We start from the raw sequence: 18,170 nt of genomic DNA, 5'->3' as shown, positions 1-18,170 counted from the left end.
ACTAAGAATCAATGAAAACAGAGGCCATAGATATGAAGGAAAACAGGGAAGAGTTTGGGGAGAAAAGGGGGAAGAGAAAAAACCATAATTAAAACAAAATCTTGAAAATAAACAAGAAAGAGAATGATAAGTGATAGATTTATCTTAGAGTTGTGAATTTAAAACAAGGTATCTATAATTATTACAGATATTAAAAACTAACACAAGGGTTGGGGATTTAGCTCAGTGGTAAAGTGCTTGCCTGGGTTCAATCCTTAGCTCAAAAAAAAAAAAAACAAAAAAAAAACTAACACAAGATTTTGGGAAAGCATATGAGAGTAAAGTGGCCAATTTAATAAATAAAAACAAGCTTATTAATATTAACAGAAAACACAAAAATCTGAATAATTCTGTATTTATTAATGTGCATTTTAACAATGAACATCTTTAACAATAGCTTTACTGCAGTTGCTTTTAAAATATAGAAAAAAAATTATTTTTCAGATGCATTTTTGAATTTCACTCTTTAACTTTCTCTTTTGCTCTCTTTCACACACCCACAAAAAATAAACAAACATATAAACAAACAACAAACCATAACCAAACAATCAAAATTCCTGAATGACTGTGGCATGGTTAAAAAGAAAATTCACAGGTGAATTACTCTCAACATCAAATGTAAAGTATCTCCTGCAAAAACACTGAACATATACATTGGATAGTTTATTCCATTTTTGTATACTGTTAAAATTAGGGCTTTCCCCAGTAATGCACAGCTAGTATAATTTATCATACAGCTACAATAAATCATCACAGGAGAACATGAGAGGGATGGCAGATACCTCTGTCAGTAAAGTGCTTATTTTGTCACATAAGGACCTAAGTTTATTTTCACAGAACTGCTTAAAACATCTTTGTGTTGGGACACATGGCAATAACCCCATTCTTGGAGGAGGGGGAATTAGATGGAGATAGGCAGATACTAAAGCTCATTGGTCAGCTAGCTTAGTTAAATTGAAGAGGTGCTTCAGGTTAAGTGAGAGATTTGTCTTGAAATAAAAATTTTAAAAACAATGGAGTGCAAATAAGGAGAGACACTATATCCACCACTGACCTCCGCATACATGCACACATGTTCACAATACCACACTCAAATATTGAAATAAGTAGTTTTGAAAAGACTATAAAAGGAAAAAGAAAACAACTGTGTCAGTGGGGAAAGGAAGAACAGTTGTTTGATTCTAGGATAAGGCTTAGTCACATTAATTCTACATCAGAAAAATTTTGATCTGTTTCCAACACTTTTAACTTTGGAAACAAACAAACAAACTGGGCCATGTTATTTAAAGCTATGCACCCATAGTCTTAGTTCTTCATACTGTGTCAATGCAACCCATAAAACTTCGCTGGAATTGTTAGATTGACAGTACAACATCATAGTAATTATGCTGGTTGTATAAAAATATGATGACTTTTTAAGGTTGTCTTAGCTAGGTTTCTATGGTTACAATAAAACATCATGAAACTTATGTTGTTACACATGGAGAAAAGTCATGGCATGAACTTGTCGGGAACCTGGAGGCAGGAACTACAAGGCCATGGAGGAATGCTGCTTACCTGACTCTTGCTCAAATCTTGCTCAGCAAACACAGAACCACCTGCCCAGGGGTGATATTGGTCCCAGTGGGATGGACTCTACCACATCAATCATTAATCAAGAAAATGGCTTACTGTTTTGCTTATAGGCAAGTCTGATGGGGGCATTTTCTCAGTTGAAGTTCCCTCTTCCCAAATGATTCTAACTTGAATCAAGTTCAGAAAAACAAACAAACAACTAACAAAGAAAAAAGTATATGTAAATATACTTTTGATTCTGTTATATTTTGAGTGTAGAATGCCTCCCTTAAGTTCATGTGTTTAACCATTGCCTGAAGTTGTTGAAAGTTTTCTGAGAAGTTGTAGAATATTTGGGAGGTGGAGACTAGCTGGAAAAAAGACATCTCTGAGAGTGAGTCTTGAGGGTATCTATTTCATTCCCAAACTTTCTGCTTTCAGACCTATGGAGATATATCAAGACTTGCTGAAAGTTTTTCCCATTATAAAGCAAACCTTCCTGGATAATAGAGTGTGGTGACAACCATATAAACCTTTTCTCCTGGACATTGTTTGTACATAGCTTTGTGAAAGTTACTAATACATTGTATAATCCTGTGTTAATAGGGCACTTCTCACATACATAATGATAAATGCCAAGCATTTTAAATGAAAAATAATGGTCTACTATGAGGGTCACTATTAATGTTTCAAGTTTGAAATTCAGTAAATGAGGCTTATCTTTATTAGTTTCTTAAATTTTTTGCCATCTAGAAGAAAGTTGAATGAAGTCCAATGAGAGTGAGACATTGTAAATACCATGTATTTTCTGAACTCTGATTTACTCCATCATTTTCCTTGATAAAATAAATATTTGTGGGGTATAGTTGTTTTTAAAATGCAACATATTTCACAAAGTCTTTATAAGGTGTAGTGGGTCAACAGAGGAGAAATGATCAGTTTTTTTGTTTGTTTGTTTGTTTTTATTCTAGGCTTTAAAACACATAGATAACATAAATATCATGATTGGTAAATCTGTTATCATAAATATCTCATGACAGGTACAATCTATTATTATTACAATAGTGTGGTTTATATCCTGTGGTCCCAAAGCAGCAAAAAAGTATAGTGAGCACAGCCCCTTTCTCCAGTGAGTTTTCTGTGTTGGCTGCTCACAATATTCTAGTTAGGACACACATCTACTACACTTCTTTCCATCTAGTAACTGTCTATCTTCCTTTTAATTGGTGGGAACCTTGTGAATACAGTGGGTTATGCTCCTTCTCCTGCTGCTTGTGACCTACCACTTGAAAATGAATATTCATTTGATAGTATAAATGAATAAATGCAATTTCTGCCTTTAATAATTACTACATTACGATGTTTTCTTTTCCAGTGAAATAAAATCTAATTAGAATCCAGATGTTCATTTTTAGAAGCAAATTTAGTGAAAATTTTATCCTGTGTTTTTTCTAAACAAGATGAGAGACAAAACAAGATCACTGTGAAAACATTTCTTAATTTCAGTTTAAGAACATGTACCATCAAAAAATTTAACATTTTAAAAATTAACTGATGATATTTAAGTGACCAACCTTATTTGAATAATTTAATAATTGAAGAATAACTTTATGAAGTTGGCTCATATCAAAAACAGATTGTTTCAAGAGCAGGAAAAAACATGATATTGTCATTTGTCATGACAGAGACTATATAGAAAGTAATTAACAAAACAGCTAGAAGAGTGTAGCACAAAAGGCATAAGGACACAAACTAGAAAGGTGACTTGGATATGCTTCCAAAAGTTGTTATAGGAAATTTAAAAATTATGTAAAAACTTTGAATAAAAGAAAAATTCATAATTGAGTAATACTAATATGGAGACTGTCACACTCAGAGAGTGCAAACAAGCTCTGTTCTGAGTGAGATACATCCAAGATATATAGTAACACTGAGTTTACTTAAACTTGTGAATATTAAAGTGACAAGATATTTTAAAAAAACAGAATAAGAAAATTTGGTCATGCATGTAAAGACAACTAGGTGCAAAAAAAATAGATGTAGTACCTATTTGAGTATATTTAAATAATCAGGTATAAGATATTCTTTACTAATCTAACCTATAAATTTCCAAGCCTTATATTTTGGTATGATTTGGTCCTCTGTTTATCCTGCATTTTATTTATTAGAAAATCTGGCATTTTTGTTTAACACTTAGAGTTTCATAATTTAAAAAATTTGTATCTTTCAATATTTTATTACTAAAATATCCTCCGTAGTTTGTAGACTGTAAACAAGTCTAGTGATTTTGTTCCTCTTGCTTGGTTGGTTGGGTTTTTGTTTGCTTTTCTGTCATATATTGTAAAATATTTTTCTTACCTAGTTGCCCTACAGAAGCAACCTTGTGGGTAAAGAAAGGAGTTGATATTGCTCTGGCCTTTAGTACTACTTAACATAGGAAATAACTTCCGGTGTTATTCTCCCCTGGAGTCTACTCTTGAGATAACTCACACATAAGCCTTTTCTTTTGAGCTCTTCATAGCATTTTACTTCCTGCCTTCCCCTGTACTAGGCTCAGCATCTTCAGTTCTTGTTATCCCTGTAAAGCATAATCAAACAAAAAGAGTATGCACACTTGTAGCTTGATGTCCGTATAAAATTCAAGAATAATACCAACAATGGTCATCATACATCAATTTATAAGAGCCTCCACCCCTCCAAATGTGTCTTTCAGATAACCTGTTGATGAAATCTTATCAAAGAAAACTTTTTACCACCTGTTGGAGACCTTTGTCTGGTGTTGTTTACCTAGTTCTCTGTTGTTCTCTAGTTTCAATGGCCCATGAATAACCTCAACATAACCTCATCTGTACAAGAAGGACCATTCCTGAGCATCAATATTTATTCTTACTTTATTGAATTTTCAGTTTCTCTTTTTAATTTAAGACTAATTACTTCAGTAAGTATGATTTTTCATCAAATGTCTCCTGAATTTTAACTATTTCTGTTGAAGTCTTTTGTTGGGCATATCTTTACAATACTTCTTGTGTTACCTTGTATCACTTGCCTGTAACTCAAAAGTTGAGTTTTTCTCCTCTTACATTTTGTCTACAGTCTTACATTTTTTCTATAATTGTAGTTAATTTCTAATAGCCTATATGCATGTTTTTGTGATTAAGAAATAACTGTATGAATACAACTTGAAAAATTCATTGGAGGATACAGAAATAATTGTTCTATATTTTGAGTTTTCCCTTTTTCCCAAAGATTATACACTCTTTGAGAGCATGATGTGAGTCTTCCTTTGAACTAGGGTACCTAGAAAATAAAAGGCATTGTCAAAAGGGGTTTGTTGAGTCCATGAATAAATATCATCATTAAATATCTTCTCCAATTTTGTAGGCTTTATAATCACCCAACCTGAAGAAAATAGTTGGATCAGATAAACTTTGCATATTTGTTTTTCTGAGTGTCTGGTTCCATGATTTTATGCATATCTTAGTCACCAACATGCATATAAATATTCTGCTCAATATTGAGCTCAGCCCTTTGCATACTGATTCAAATGATTCTGTCCCTCAGAATCATGAAGGTTGTTATTTTTGCTTCAGGATGACCTTTCTGGAAACTTTACACCGCTTTTTTGTGTGTAGTCTTGTATAGTTCTTCTGGTTAATCATCAGCAAATTTATTTTTTAATCACAATTCTATTATTGGTTACATAATCAATAATGAAATGGATTTATAGTTAGATAATCGTCCTTTTTAATTTAATAGACTCTTAAATAACAATGGCAGACCAGTTTGATATTTATAGTTTGTGGCATTTTCAGGGCAACATATCTTTGCTTTCTGAATTCCTCACAGTACAGTTTCTAAGGATGAGGTAAACATCATTTGTGGTTCAGCAGGAGGCACACCCATATAGTGCTTGAGCCACTATTATTAGATGATCATTGATTATGCTTTGATTGTTTTCAAGGTCAAGGAAAAGTCTATCTAGGATTACATAGCAAATAGAAACTCCATCCTTAGCAAAAAGGTCTTTTAGTGCCTATTCTTGCTGTGGCATTGATGGACTGTGTGCTGTGGGCTCACAATGCCTCTTTAGCAGGTCATGTTTTCTTTTATGCTCAGCTGAGTGGTGCTAAAATTCATTTTTTAAAATTATATTGCCATATTATCCGTCTCAACCATTTGATACTAGGTGGATAATTGTTTGCTATTTTTAAAAAAAAAACCACTTTAAGTTATACAGTATGGGAGGAAAGGTAAGACATGCTTAATCCCCTTGATATGATAAGTTATGTAGTAAATCAAATTACACACACAAAAACTTCATATTCCTGGGGGATAACTTTTGTATTTGGTTAAAAAATAATCAAAAAACAAAATAGAATAGCAATAAGGAACAACTATGCAGAACCTAACTCTAAAAATACAACAGGTCTCTCATTTTAATCAATTAAAATAAATTAAAATAATAAAACATTAAAACAAATAGTATAATGCAATCTGAGACATATAAATCAGAAAAGGATATGAGAATGCATTTGTTATTACTACAATTGGTATTCTAATTAAAAATTTCCCCTGCTTAGCAGCTACATCTTTTGTGTTAAAGCTGTGCTTTGGATGTGGTTGTTCCTCAGTGGTCCAGATGTTAATGTCTTGATCCAGAAGGGACAGTATTGGGAGGTAGGAGAACTTTTTTGTTTTGTTTTGTTTTGTTTTGTTTTTTGAGACAGGGTTTTTCTGTATAGCTTAGCTCCTTTCCTGGAACTCACTCTGTAGCCCAGGCTGGCCTTGAACTCAGAGATTCACCTGCCTCTGCCTCCCAAGTGCTGGGATTAAAGGCATATACCACCAACGCCTGGCAGTAGTAGAACTTCTACAGGGTGGGGCCTAGAATAAGAAATATATCCAGGTCACTGAAAGTGCTGCCCTCTGAAAACTGTATGCTGTTCACTGCTGTGGAAGACTAATCCTGATCTCAAAAGCTCTATGGCTTCATTTTGTAATCTTTCCCTTTCATATATACCCAGTTCTGTTTTTATTCCTCTATCATGTTGTTATATAGTCAAGGGACCCTTCAATCAAAGCCAGCAGATGCGGCTCCCTGATCTCAGATTTTCAGCCTCAAAAACTGTAGCTAACTAAGCATTTCTTCTTTATACTGTCTCTAGCTGTAGTTATTTCTTAAAGAATAGCAATAGGATAAAGGGCATATTATAACCTGTGGAGGAGCTGGGAAGTAGCATAGGAAACCTTTTCATACTATTGTTACAGTATTTTACAAACAATCACATTTATAAATATCAAAAGATAAAATGTGATATCAACTATGTCATAGATTTTTTTTCATTAAGGTTATGCTTTCAGCCAGGTTGTGGTGGCACTCGCCTTTAATCCTAGCACTAGGGAGGCAGAGGCCGGCAGATCTCTGAGTTCTAGCTCAATCTGGTATACAAAGCTAGTTCCAGGACAGCCAGGGTTACCTAAGGAAACCCTATCTTGAAAAACAAGAGGGGAAAAAAAGATTGTGCTTTCAGATTTCCTGGTCTACAACCATCTTAATTTGTTTTCTTTTGCTGCAATAAAACACCCACTAAAATCAAATTGAGGAGGAAAAGATTTATTTGGCTTAAATGTCCCAATCAAAATCTATCATTGAAGGAAACCAAGGCAGGAACTCAAGCAAAGCTGAAAAGTCAAGGCAGGAGCAAAGACAGAGATCATAGAGGAACACTGCTCATTGGCTTAGACTCCTGGCTTTAGTTCATATTCCTTCCTTTATATGTTACAGGACCACCTGTCCAGGGGTGACACTGCTACACTGTACTAGGCTCTCCTAATCAATGATTAATTATGAAAATTCCCCCACAGACTTGCCTATAGGTCATTCTAATGGAGGCATTTCTCAAATCAGTTTCCCTCTTCCCAGATAACTGTAGCCTGTATTGGTTGGAAAAACAAACTAAATAGCACAACACATTTCCATCAAGTGAAGCCAACATTTATGAAAATCAGTAGAGATTCAACATGAAATAATATTTAAATGATAATATTTAAAAAGGAAAGTCATACTTTTCTTAATAACTCTGGAAGAGGCTCTAACAATTGGGGTTCTGTTTTGAATTAGCTTATGAAGTAAATTATCTTTATGACTCCTGAAACAATGAGGAAAATGATGCAAACAAAAAAACTCATACATATCAGGGGAAAAATGTTAATGGGAAAGAGTTCTTAGAAAAATCAGAGTGTATTGGAGAATAGTGTCCAACTGAATGTTGGAGCAAGAATTTGCTTATGGGATGGTTAAGAAGAGCATTTCCAGCCGGGCGGTGGTGGCGTATTCCTTTAATCCCAGCACTTGGGAGGCAGAACCAGGCAGTTCTCTGTGAGTTCAAGGCCAGCCTGGGCTACCAAGTGAGTTCCAGGAAAGGTGCAAAGCTACACAGGGAAACCCTGTCTTGAAAACAAACAAACAAACAAACAAACAAAGAGCATTTTCAGCAAAATTCTGTTAATGTACCTTGAAATTAACTTCACATACTTACTGTTCCAGTTAATGACCAACTTGGCAGAATTTAGAATCACCTGGGAGATGGGCCTCTGGAAATAACTGTAAGGGATTATCTTGTTTTCTTTGTTAATTGAGTGAGGAAGAGCCATCAAATGTGGTTGGCACCATTCCTTAGGCATCCTGGACTGTTTAAGAAAGGAAAACGCAAACCAGGCATTGGTGGCACATGCCTTTAATCCCAGCACTCGGGAGGTAGAGGCAGGCGGATCTGCCTCTACAAAGCTAGTTCCAGGAAAGGCAAAAATCTACACAAAGAAACCCTGTCTTGAAAAAACAAAAAACAACAACAACAACAAAAATGCAAGGTGAGCAATACAGTGCATGAGTGTCTTGCTCTCTTCTTTTAACTGTGGACATTATGTGACTGTCCACTTAACCACCTCCCACTGACTTCCCTGCTGTGTAAGGCTGTCATCTGAATTTAAGAAGTATCAGCCCTTTCTACCTTAACTTGCTTTTGCCAGAGTAATTTATCACCACAAGAAAGAAACTGAGATCCATAGCCTTAGCATTTAAGTTATCAAACATGAAAAATTTAAGTACTGAATTGAAAGATAGACAATTACAGCAGGATAAGCAAAAAAAAAAAAAAAAAAAAACATAAAGAAAGGAAATAGAAGTATATGTAATAAATTTGAGTATAAGAACACAGTATAATTGATCAGTTAAATGAAGAAGTTGTTTGTGTAGGTGTGTGTACGAACAAACATTATAAAAATAAATCATGAGAATTTCCTAGAGTCATAGGGTAACATGTAACAAAATATTTCAATAGTTTACTTACTCTTGTACCAGTACCTGGCAAGTCACTATTGTAACAAGCAGGATTCATAACTGGGTAAAATCACTGATGCCTTTTCTCTCCCAGCAGTCTACAGACTGCCATTAGTGACTGATAAATGAACAGCAAATATGTCAGTGTAGCAAAGTATTCAAAAACAAAGCAGAAGAGAACACAAGAAAATTACTTTTTTTTTTTTTTTTTTTTTAGTTTTTTTGAGACAAGGTTTCTCTTTGTAGCTTTGTGTCTTTCCTAGAACTCACTTGGTAGCCCAGGCTGGCCTTGAACTCACAGAAATCTGCCTGACTCTGGCTCCCGAGTTCTGGGATTAAAGGCATGCGCCACCACTGCCCAACTTTACTTTTAAAGCATTTCATAGATAAATAATTCCTATTCTGGAAAAAAAAAATCCTTTCATGGTATAAGACAGAACTTCCTGTCAGTATTAGTTTTCATAAACTACTTCTTTTTGTTTTTAAGAATATAATTACAGCTTTATTCATCTTTTTCTTTTTCTCCCTCCAAGCCCTTCTACATTCCCCTCATTAAACTTTTTCAAATTCATGGCATCTTTTTTCATCAATTGTTGTTACATGTATATGTATATAGTCCACCCTTCTCAGTTTGTATAATGTTATATGAATATATGTTTAATGGATGATCATTTGGTATTGGATAACCAATTTGTGCTCTCTACCCCAGGGAAGACTATTTCGTTTCCTCTGCATTCCTTAGCTGCCTGTAATTCTTTGTATAGAGCTGAGGCTTCCAGGACTCTTCTCACTTCTCCAAAAGCCCTCCTTTGTCCACTCCCATTTTTGTCCACCCCCATGCCATCCATGGTAATATGGGAGAAATGGAAAAAAAAATGGGTAAGGGCTTGAATCAGGTAGGAGTGAGATAAATACAGAAGAATAATGGAGGGGGGTAAAATAACAGTAAGAATGTATGAAAAGATCATGAGAAATCATACTATCAACTACCTAGAATATCTGTAATACACATAAGTCAGTATATAAATATAACTAATCTGGATTTAAAAAATCTCCATGTAGGCAGACAATGTTCTCCAAGACTCAAAGATCATCTAACAAACACTCCAACACCAGTGATGAAAATATTTTCTATGAGTTGTTGGTCTTGGCTGTACAAGAGACTCCCAAACCATTACAGGCTGCTGCTAATTGCCTCCTGGAGGTAGAAGGTAGGCTCCTATTGCTGGAGACACCATGCACTTCAGACACAGGGTCTAGAGGCCCCTGAGCTGAAATTGATCTGAAATCCTCCTTCCTGAGGACTAGCATTCCTGATGCCAGAAGGCACTATGCGGTTTGCAAAAGAGGAAGACCACCAATAGTCCTACCCATCTATAACAGCTATGAACGAAAACAACAGTCATAACATGATAAATCTAATGATGCAGCTGTGGCATGGCTACCATGAGTGTAATCCATGGCTGTCATTGGACTTGAAGACTTTCTCAAGAAGAGATAAATCATATCCAGTATTAGAAATCTAGTTAAGTTCTCAGAGCTAGCAAAGCCATGGGTCTTAGAGGAGAACCTACAATAGTTGTGTTACTAAAATAGGTTAATCCTTAACTGCATTCTAAGTATTTGTCCTTACACACACACACACACACACACACACACACACACACACACACACACACACATTCTCACCCTGCACCAAGGAAACTTCCCTTTGCAACAGACAGAGGCCATTACAGAGTTGTAGAGCCACCTCAATGAATATATTATAAAACAACTACTCCACTTAAGGCTCATGGATCATTGCAGAAGGAGAAACAGAAATAATATAAGAAACAGAAGAATGAGGAGTTTTCTGAGACCATGTCTCCCAAGAATTTCAGTAACACACCCATAAAGTCTCACTGACATGACTGTGTGAGCATGAGCTCAACAAGGCCAGCATTAGTTTTTATTACTTGTGCACTCTCTTGCCCCTCTCTTCTTATAGTCTGTATGATACCCAAACATTCTAGATTCCCTTCCTTCTTTCAGCATCTAACTGTGACTGCTTCCAAGCAGAACAGGCTTCTTTCACATAGCCACACAAAACCTCAGATCTTGTCTTCTGCTCCATAGCACCTTCACTGGGTTCACTGCTGATCTAGATAGCCACATTAGCACCCTCCTCACTCTGTTCCCTTCTGTGTTTTTTGCTTGTATTCACTAGTATGCTATCTTAGGGTTTTATTTCCCTATCTGTTTATTTATTGTAGGCCTTATTGAGCCTATGAGTACTTGTCAATGGGAGTATCATGTAGACAAAATTCTAAACAGTCTTATTAAATAAGAAACACAAAGCCAAATACAGAGTTAAAAGCCCAAGAGATCAGAGCACTACCCTTTAGCTTACCAGTTGCTGCTGTTCTTCCCCTGAGAGAGACTTTCTTCCTGTGTCCTGTCTTTTCATTGCCTTTCTGTTCTGCCTTCTCATTGGCTCTAAAATAAACCACATGACTTCCTCATCACTGCCTGTCTATATAGACCTTCAGGTCTCTATGGTTGGTATTGAAATTGAATGCATGCATCACCATGCTTGGCTGTGTCCTTGAACAGAAACTCTGCCTGTCATGTGATCTGGATTAAGGGCATGTGCTACCACTGCCAGACTTCTGCTTAATGGCTATGACCTCTGATCTCCAGGAAACTTTATTTATTAACGTACAAATAAAATCATATTTCAGGACAAATAAAATATCACCACAGTATCATGTTTTTATTATAATAAAAATATTAAGTTTTGATACAGAACTGACAGAATTTCTAAATTTCCTTAGATAATGATACATAGATTACTTGATTCAATCTTTTTTTACCGCTCAGTGAGGAAATTGCAAATCTAGCAATTCATTCAACTAATATATTCACATGCATATATAAACATTTTATATGTGAATTTTAGAACTGTTATTAATTGATAGAGAAATTAAAACCACCAAAATATCTGCTTGGGGCTAAACTTTACAAATTACTGAACATCAAAAAACAGTATATCAAACTTTATTTATAAAGAGTAAAGCACATTAATAATTTTGTTATAAAATGTGACCAAATGAAAGAAGAAAAATAATTAAAAACACAATATATCTAATCTGCTTTAGTTTATGTAAAGCACAAATTAATTACTTTATTACAGAATATAGTGTGAGAATTGGGTTGAATTCCAATCCTTTTCCCCCTGCTATCAGCTCAATGAGAGGGAAAGGGGAAAAAAGAGAGGAGGAAGAGGATGATGGATGGCCATCATGGACCTTGACCAGGCTGAGTAAGGGGCAGAAATCTGACTGTACTGACCTCAGAGGGTATGTACAAGGTAGCCTACACAGAGTAGTGGAAGAGGGGAAATTCAAGTCAAGTCTCCTAGCCACTTGTAGAAATCAGTCTAGTTTGGACTCAGTTTGAGAAACTCTCCTCAACTCTAACCATTGTTGTCTAACAGGGCTGACAGTATGATTGGAGATCTTTGGTAACAGAACTGTGTGATAGACATTTTATGGAAACACTAAGTTCATATTCCACAGTGGTATCAACTCACACTGGAGAGTAGATTTTGTAAGAGGCAAAGTAGTTTTAAAGTTTAAGTCTATGAAACAAAAACTTTGTCTAAATTACAGATATCTTTAAATTTAATATGCTTCATATTATGTTGTTTCATACAGGAAGCCATATTTGTACACCTTCTTTGAGCACCTAAGTAATGTATATTTGTATGACATATTCATTTGTACTCAATTTGATATACTAGGAATGTTGCCTAAAATAGGTTGTCATGTATATTTATGGAGCTAATTGACACTTTCAATATTCCATGAAATCTGAAAATTTTATAACTACAAATGGAAAGATGTATGCTATCAGAAGAATGTAAAGACCAACAAATTATAACAAGTGATTTTAATATTTTGCTTTGGGTACATTCTGATTGTTTTCTTTAATCAAATTAAGAAAGTAGTAGATAAGACTTTAACAAAAGCCACTGTGTTTCTCATCTTGAAATAATTCTATAATTACATTTTATTATACTATACATTTCACATTGTGTAAAGGTGATGCTAGAAGCTATTTTCCCAAAAATTATTACACTTCAAAGACATTTTACATTTTCTTTGATGTTTCTAACATTTACTTTTGTAGTTGTGATCCTCCTGAAGTTACTCTTGAGATTATTAAACCAGCTTTATAATCACAGTCTTACTTCTATTCTGCTCAGTTCATCTGAGTTTGTTAATGATCCTTCATTTCTATGTTAACATGCTTTAAATGATTCTTCACTGTTCAAAGGAGAGTTACAAATTTGTCACTGAAATCCTTTGAGATTATATCATAACCACATTTTCCTACACACAGATAATTTGAAGAAAATCATTCCAATATGTAGAACTTAGGGCCTAGAAGTATATCTTTTTGGTTGGAAATGGGCCAAAATCTAGAGGAACTGAGTTAGAAGCAGGAGTGTCTGGAATTCAGACCAGAGTAGCAAACCTGGTTTCCCTTTGCCCAGAAAAATAACATCAATTGAAAGGGAAAAAAATAGAGGCATGGAGAAACAGACTAGAAATCCATATAAAATGTCTATCCTACATCAGCAGTAAAGAGGAGAGAAGCTTTGGTACAGAATGGGAGTTTTCCATACGTGGCTGGGATGGCTGGAGAATTGCAATGGCAAATCCAGAAATCATAGCAGCTTCCCAGAGGGAAAATCATTTTCTAAATAAATATATGTGACTAGTACATTGATATTTACATTTTGTTTCCCCTCCATATTTATACATAATAAAATAATAGATATGTAGTGTGAATGTGAATTCTAATTGGTCTTAATAATAAAACCCCAGAGTCTGATGTTAGGGCAGAAGCTGATAGATCAGAGAAGCAGAGCAGTCAGCCACAAGAGAGACTTCTTACCTATAGGAATCCTCAGACTGAAAGGGGGCCAAGCTCCTGTCTTCTCACACCTTATATTCCTCTTTCTGCCCAGCCATATCACTTCCTGACTCTAACTCCCAAGTGCTAGGATTAAAGTTGAGCCACCACTGTCTGGCTCTGTTTCTCTTTTAGACTGGCTCAATCTTGTGCAGTTCAGGTGTCCTTGAACTCCTGATCTTCCTTCTTCTTCCTCCCAAGGACTAGGATTAAAGGGGTGTGCCACCAACGCCTAGCCTCTATGGTTAACTAGTGGCTAGCTCCACACTCTGATCTCTAGACAAACTTTATTTGTTAGAGCACAAGCAAGATATTACCACATAGATATCATTTACCTAAAAGTGGTTACTGTGTATTAGATATGGCCTTACATACATTACCTCATTTCATTTCTCAAAATAAAGCTAAAAGATATGAAGTATTGTTATCAACTGTTTATAGATTACACAGCAGAAAGGCAAATGACATTCCCAAGGTGACCCATTTAGAATATGACAATGTTTGTATTCACAGCCAGGTTTTCTTGACACAAGATCTATGCCCTGGAATATTTGATGTCTTTCTGCTGTTATTATTGCCCATCCTTAATAGCACTCAAATACAAAATCAGAATCCACCCAAATTACTTATCTATAGAGGAACAATTGCTTTTCAGAACTGAAGCAACGTTTACAATTTAATTACAGGCTCAGCAAAGGAATATGAATTAATTTAACGTCTAGTTTATTGTAGAAAAGCATTTAGAGGAAAGAGAGGTGGCTTAGTAATATTCATTTCATTAGCTCTTATCTAATAGTTCAATGAGACAGGAGGTGTTTCTGCCTCTAGTATTAAGGTCCTAGTGTTTTAAAATTGTTTTCAATATTTGCTTCATAGATTGGGGAATATTTCATATCTGATTCACACTCCTACCAGTTATGATCTGTTAAGAGAATCTGACCTAACCATTTGCTTATAGTGGATTGTTTCATTTTAGTCTGTTGAGCATTACACTGCTTTGAATGTCATTGGTTTTTATATCCTTATAATGAGCTCATTTGTTTTCCTATACAAAACTGTCCTTTTCTTGATGTACTGAGGTGATGCCTATAATAGAAAAACATAAAATAAAATGAGATTTTTGTGAGTCAACCTCATGCTTATATTTTTTTCAGTGATTTTGTTATCTCACTCTTTGTTTGCAGATGGTTTTGTAGATAAACAATTGGATTAATTTAGTCACTTTAGAATGCCATACCTATTACACAATCACAAGTAAAAATATCAATAAGGTACATTGTGAGGAGATAGTCCCTTACATCGAATGATGTAAGCACTAAATGTAAGGGGGAAATTATGCTTCACAAAATCAAAAAGAAAACCAAATGATTATAAACAGGGAAATAGAAGTGGAGTAAGAGCTCTACCAATTAGAGAAGTTAAAAGCAGTTTACAGGACACCGAGAGTCATTAGAAGAAGAAAACTAGATTACCTAGAAGGGTAAGAGGAAATAATATGGTCCTATCAATAACAGCAAAAATTGATTGTTATCCTTGTTGATTGCTTCTCTCTACTATATCATCACAAATAGCCAATCATTTACAGATTTGGAGACTGGACTTGGCCTCCAAAATTAATACTTTTTCTAATCAGTTAGTTGACTACACAATTGGTTTGTATTTTTCTCTGAGAAAATACCAGAAATTTGCTCAAATATATAGCAAAATGGAAGTTAAAATTTAGAAAAGTAGCTTTAACAAAATATTAACAGCAATGTGGTTAGATGACAATGTGGTCACTAGAAAACAAAGAAATTACTTTGCTTTACTGGAAGCTCACTGGAATCCCTAAGAGTATCCATGTGCTCATGTCAGAATATAGGATTGGGTTTCTGAAATGGGGAAGCAGAGAAAGAAGAAAGGTAACAAACAAACAAAAATGAAAAAAAAAAAAAAAACCTATGATCATTGATATTATTAACTATAATCTGGCCATAAGATGAAACAATATCTTAAGATAAAAATGAAGATGAACAGAGGAAGTGGAGTAAGGAGTTAGGGGGCATAGGAGACAATGGAATACTGAAGTAAAATGTGGAATCAAAGTGGAAACTTCAATAGTTATTCGACAAAGCATTGAGGAAACCTGATCAGACTGTGCAACACAATGAGATCTCATGCTCAAACAAAATTTTCAAACCAAAAGTGCAAAACAAATAAACAAGAATAAAGAAAAAAAAATAGCAGGCTCAGTAGGTCCCACCTATAATCTCAGGCTGGGGCAAGAAACTCCTGAATTTTAGTTGAGCCTGACCTAAAGAAAGAGACTCACATCAAACAAAACAAACAAACAAAATAAAAACAAAAGGAGATCAACTGACAGTCTTCAGTTTCTGCATCTTCAACTCTTATGTGCAAGTCAACCACAGTAAACCCAAAGCTAAGGAGTTGAGTAGGGATGGAAAGTCCAATATAGAAAAATCTCCTCACAGTAGCAATTCAGAAAATGATATCGCTGAAGTTCTGTGGCCTTGGCTAGGCGACTCAAACACTATTAGCTTTAGAAGTATCTGTGAGGAGGAGATTAAGTAAATAATTTAGATTCTAGGCACTTCCCCAAAAGAAGATTAAATCATACCTGTCAAGGAGGTGGAATCTGCATGACCAAGCAGCTGATAAGACAGAGAAACATAGAGCTTGGGTGTTTACACAAGAACTCAGTTTCTAAGAGCAAAACCTACTAGCTTGAAACTGAAATCTGTAGTCATGTCTTTGGACCAACAGTGTTCTGTTTCAACACCTTCCACTCTCATGTCAAATAAGACCGGAGTAAAATCATCCAACCACTACTATGGGATGGATGGAATGATGAGTAAAGTGCAGTTTATTCCCGCTTTGACTTAATGAAATCAAGGAATTCATGGCCCCTTTGCTGGAAAATTCAATAAAATCTCTAAAAGCTTGGAAGGAAAAGTATGAGCAAGACTGGATTTTAGCTCCACTAACAAAGGGCTATTGAGAGCGCTGAATCCTAACCACTAAACCACCAGACACCGCAACTTACAGCAGAGCAGAGAACATACTAGAGAATCTGCTTTTCGGAACATTTTGTTGAAAGAATGAAATAATGCACTTCCGCGAGCGAATAACCAATCACGAGTAAGTGAGCACGGATTGACCCTCATAGGCACTCATAGCACACTCCCTGGCCATGCTCAGCAAAGCCAAGATCCCTAGCGGAAGCCCTCGTTTTTCGTCCCAAGGCCGCGTGGGCACGGGCTGTGTGCATCATTTCCCGGCAGCAGGAACCATGTAGCCAAAGGCCTGCAGAGCAACATGCCTAACTTTTATTGTGACTACTGTGATAGTATCTGACCCATGATTCTCCATCTGTGAGAAAGACACACTGCAGTGGTCGGAAGCACCAAGAGAATGTGAAAGACTACTACCAGAAATGGACGGAAGAGCAGGCCCAGCGCCTGATTGGCAAAACAACGGCTGCATTTCAACAAGGAAAGACACCCCCAGCTCCATTCTCTGCTCCTCCTCCTGCAGGGGTCAGGATCCAACCTTCCCCCAGTCTCCCGTGACCTCGTGACCTCCTCGCCCTGGCATGATGCCTGCACCCCACATGGGAGGTCCTCCCATGATGCCAATGATGGGTCCTCCTCCTCCTCCTGGGATGATGTCTGTGGGACCTGCTCCTGGAATGAGGCCACCCATGGGAGGCCACATGCCCATGGTGCCTGGGCCTCCAATGATGAGACCTCCTGCTCCACCTATGATGGCGCCCACTCGGCCTGGTTTGGCTCGGCCAAACAGATAAGAGCAGAAAGGCTCTTTCTCAGTTTTGTACTTGTTCTGTTTCACCAGGAGATGACGGTGCTGAGCCTGAGTGTTTTCTAGCTGCACGACAGGAAGGCTTCCCTTCCAAACAGAGAAGTGGGGCAAAAAGTGCAGCTTCCACTGATGTTGTGAAATGTGGGAATAAAACTGTCAGCTGTTTTAGTTAAAACAACAACACCACCAAAAAAAAGGACTATTGGCCAACTATATGCCCACTTCCAGCCAATGTTTTAAGTACCCAGAACTCCAGTTATTTTTCCTCAGTCCGACATCATCACAACAGCTGAAGGTCTGAAGCACAGGCCTCCAGCTTACCTCCAACCCAATATTTCACTGAATATAACTTCAGCTGGCTCCTGGCACCAACATAATTCTGTGTGTGCCTTGTGTTTGAGTACTCTAAAGGACTGTAAGTTCTCACAACTGAAAAGCTAGTTCTGCAAGATGTTCTCCT

General features: G+C 36.2%; 1 pseudogene; it reads left to right on the top strand.

The window, feature by feature from the left end:
* Positions 1-17,206: 17,206 nt before the first annotated feature.
* Positions 17,207-17,696, top strand: LOC118577194 (annotated as a pseudogene).
* The last annotated feature ends 474 nt before the right edge of the window (positions 17,697-18,170 follow it).

Source organism: Onychomys torridus, chromosome 2 (genome assembly GCF_903995425.1).
Source record: "Onychomys torridus chromosome 2, mOncTor1.1, whole genome shotgun sequence".
In the NCBI taxonomy this organism is placed as follows: domain Eukaryota; kingdom Metazoa; phylum Chordata; class Mammalia; order Rodentia; family Cricetidae; genus Onychomys; species Onychomys torridus.
The sequence above is the reverse complement of the archived record's forward strand: the minus strand, read 5'-3'. Positions and strand labels throughout refer to the sequence as shown.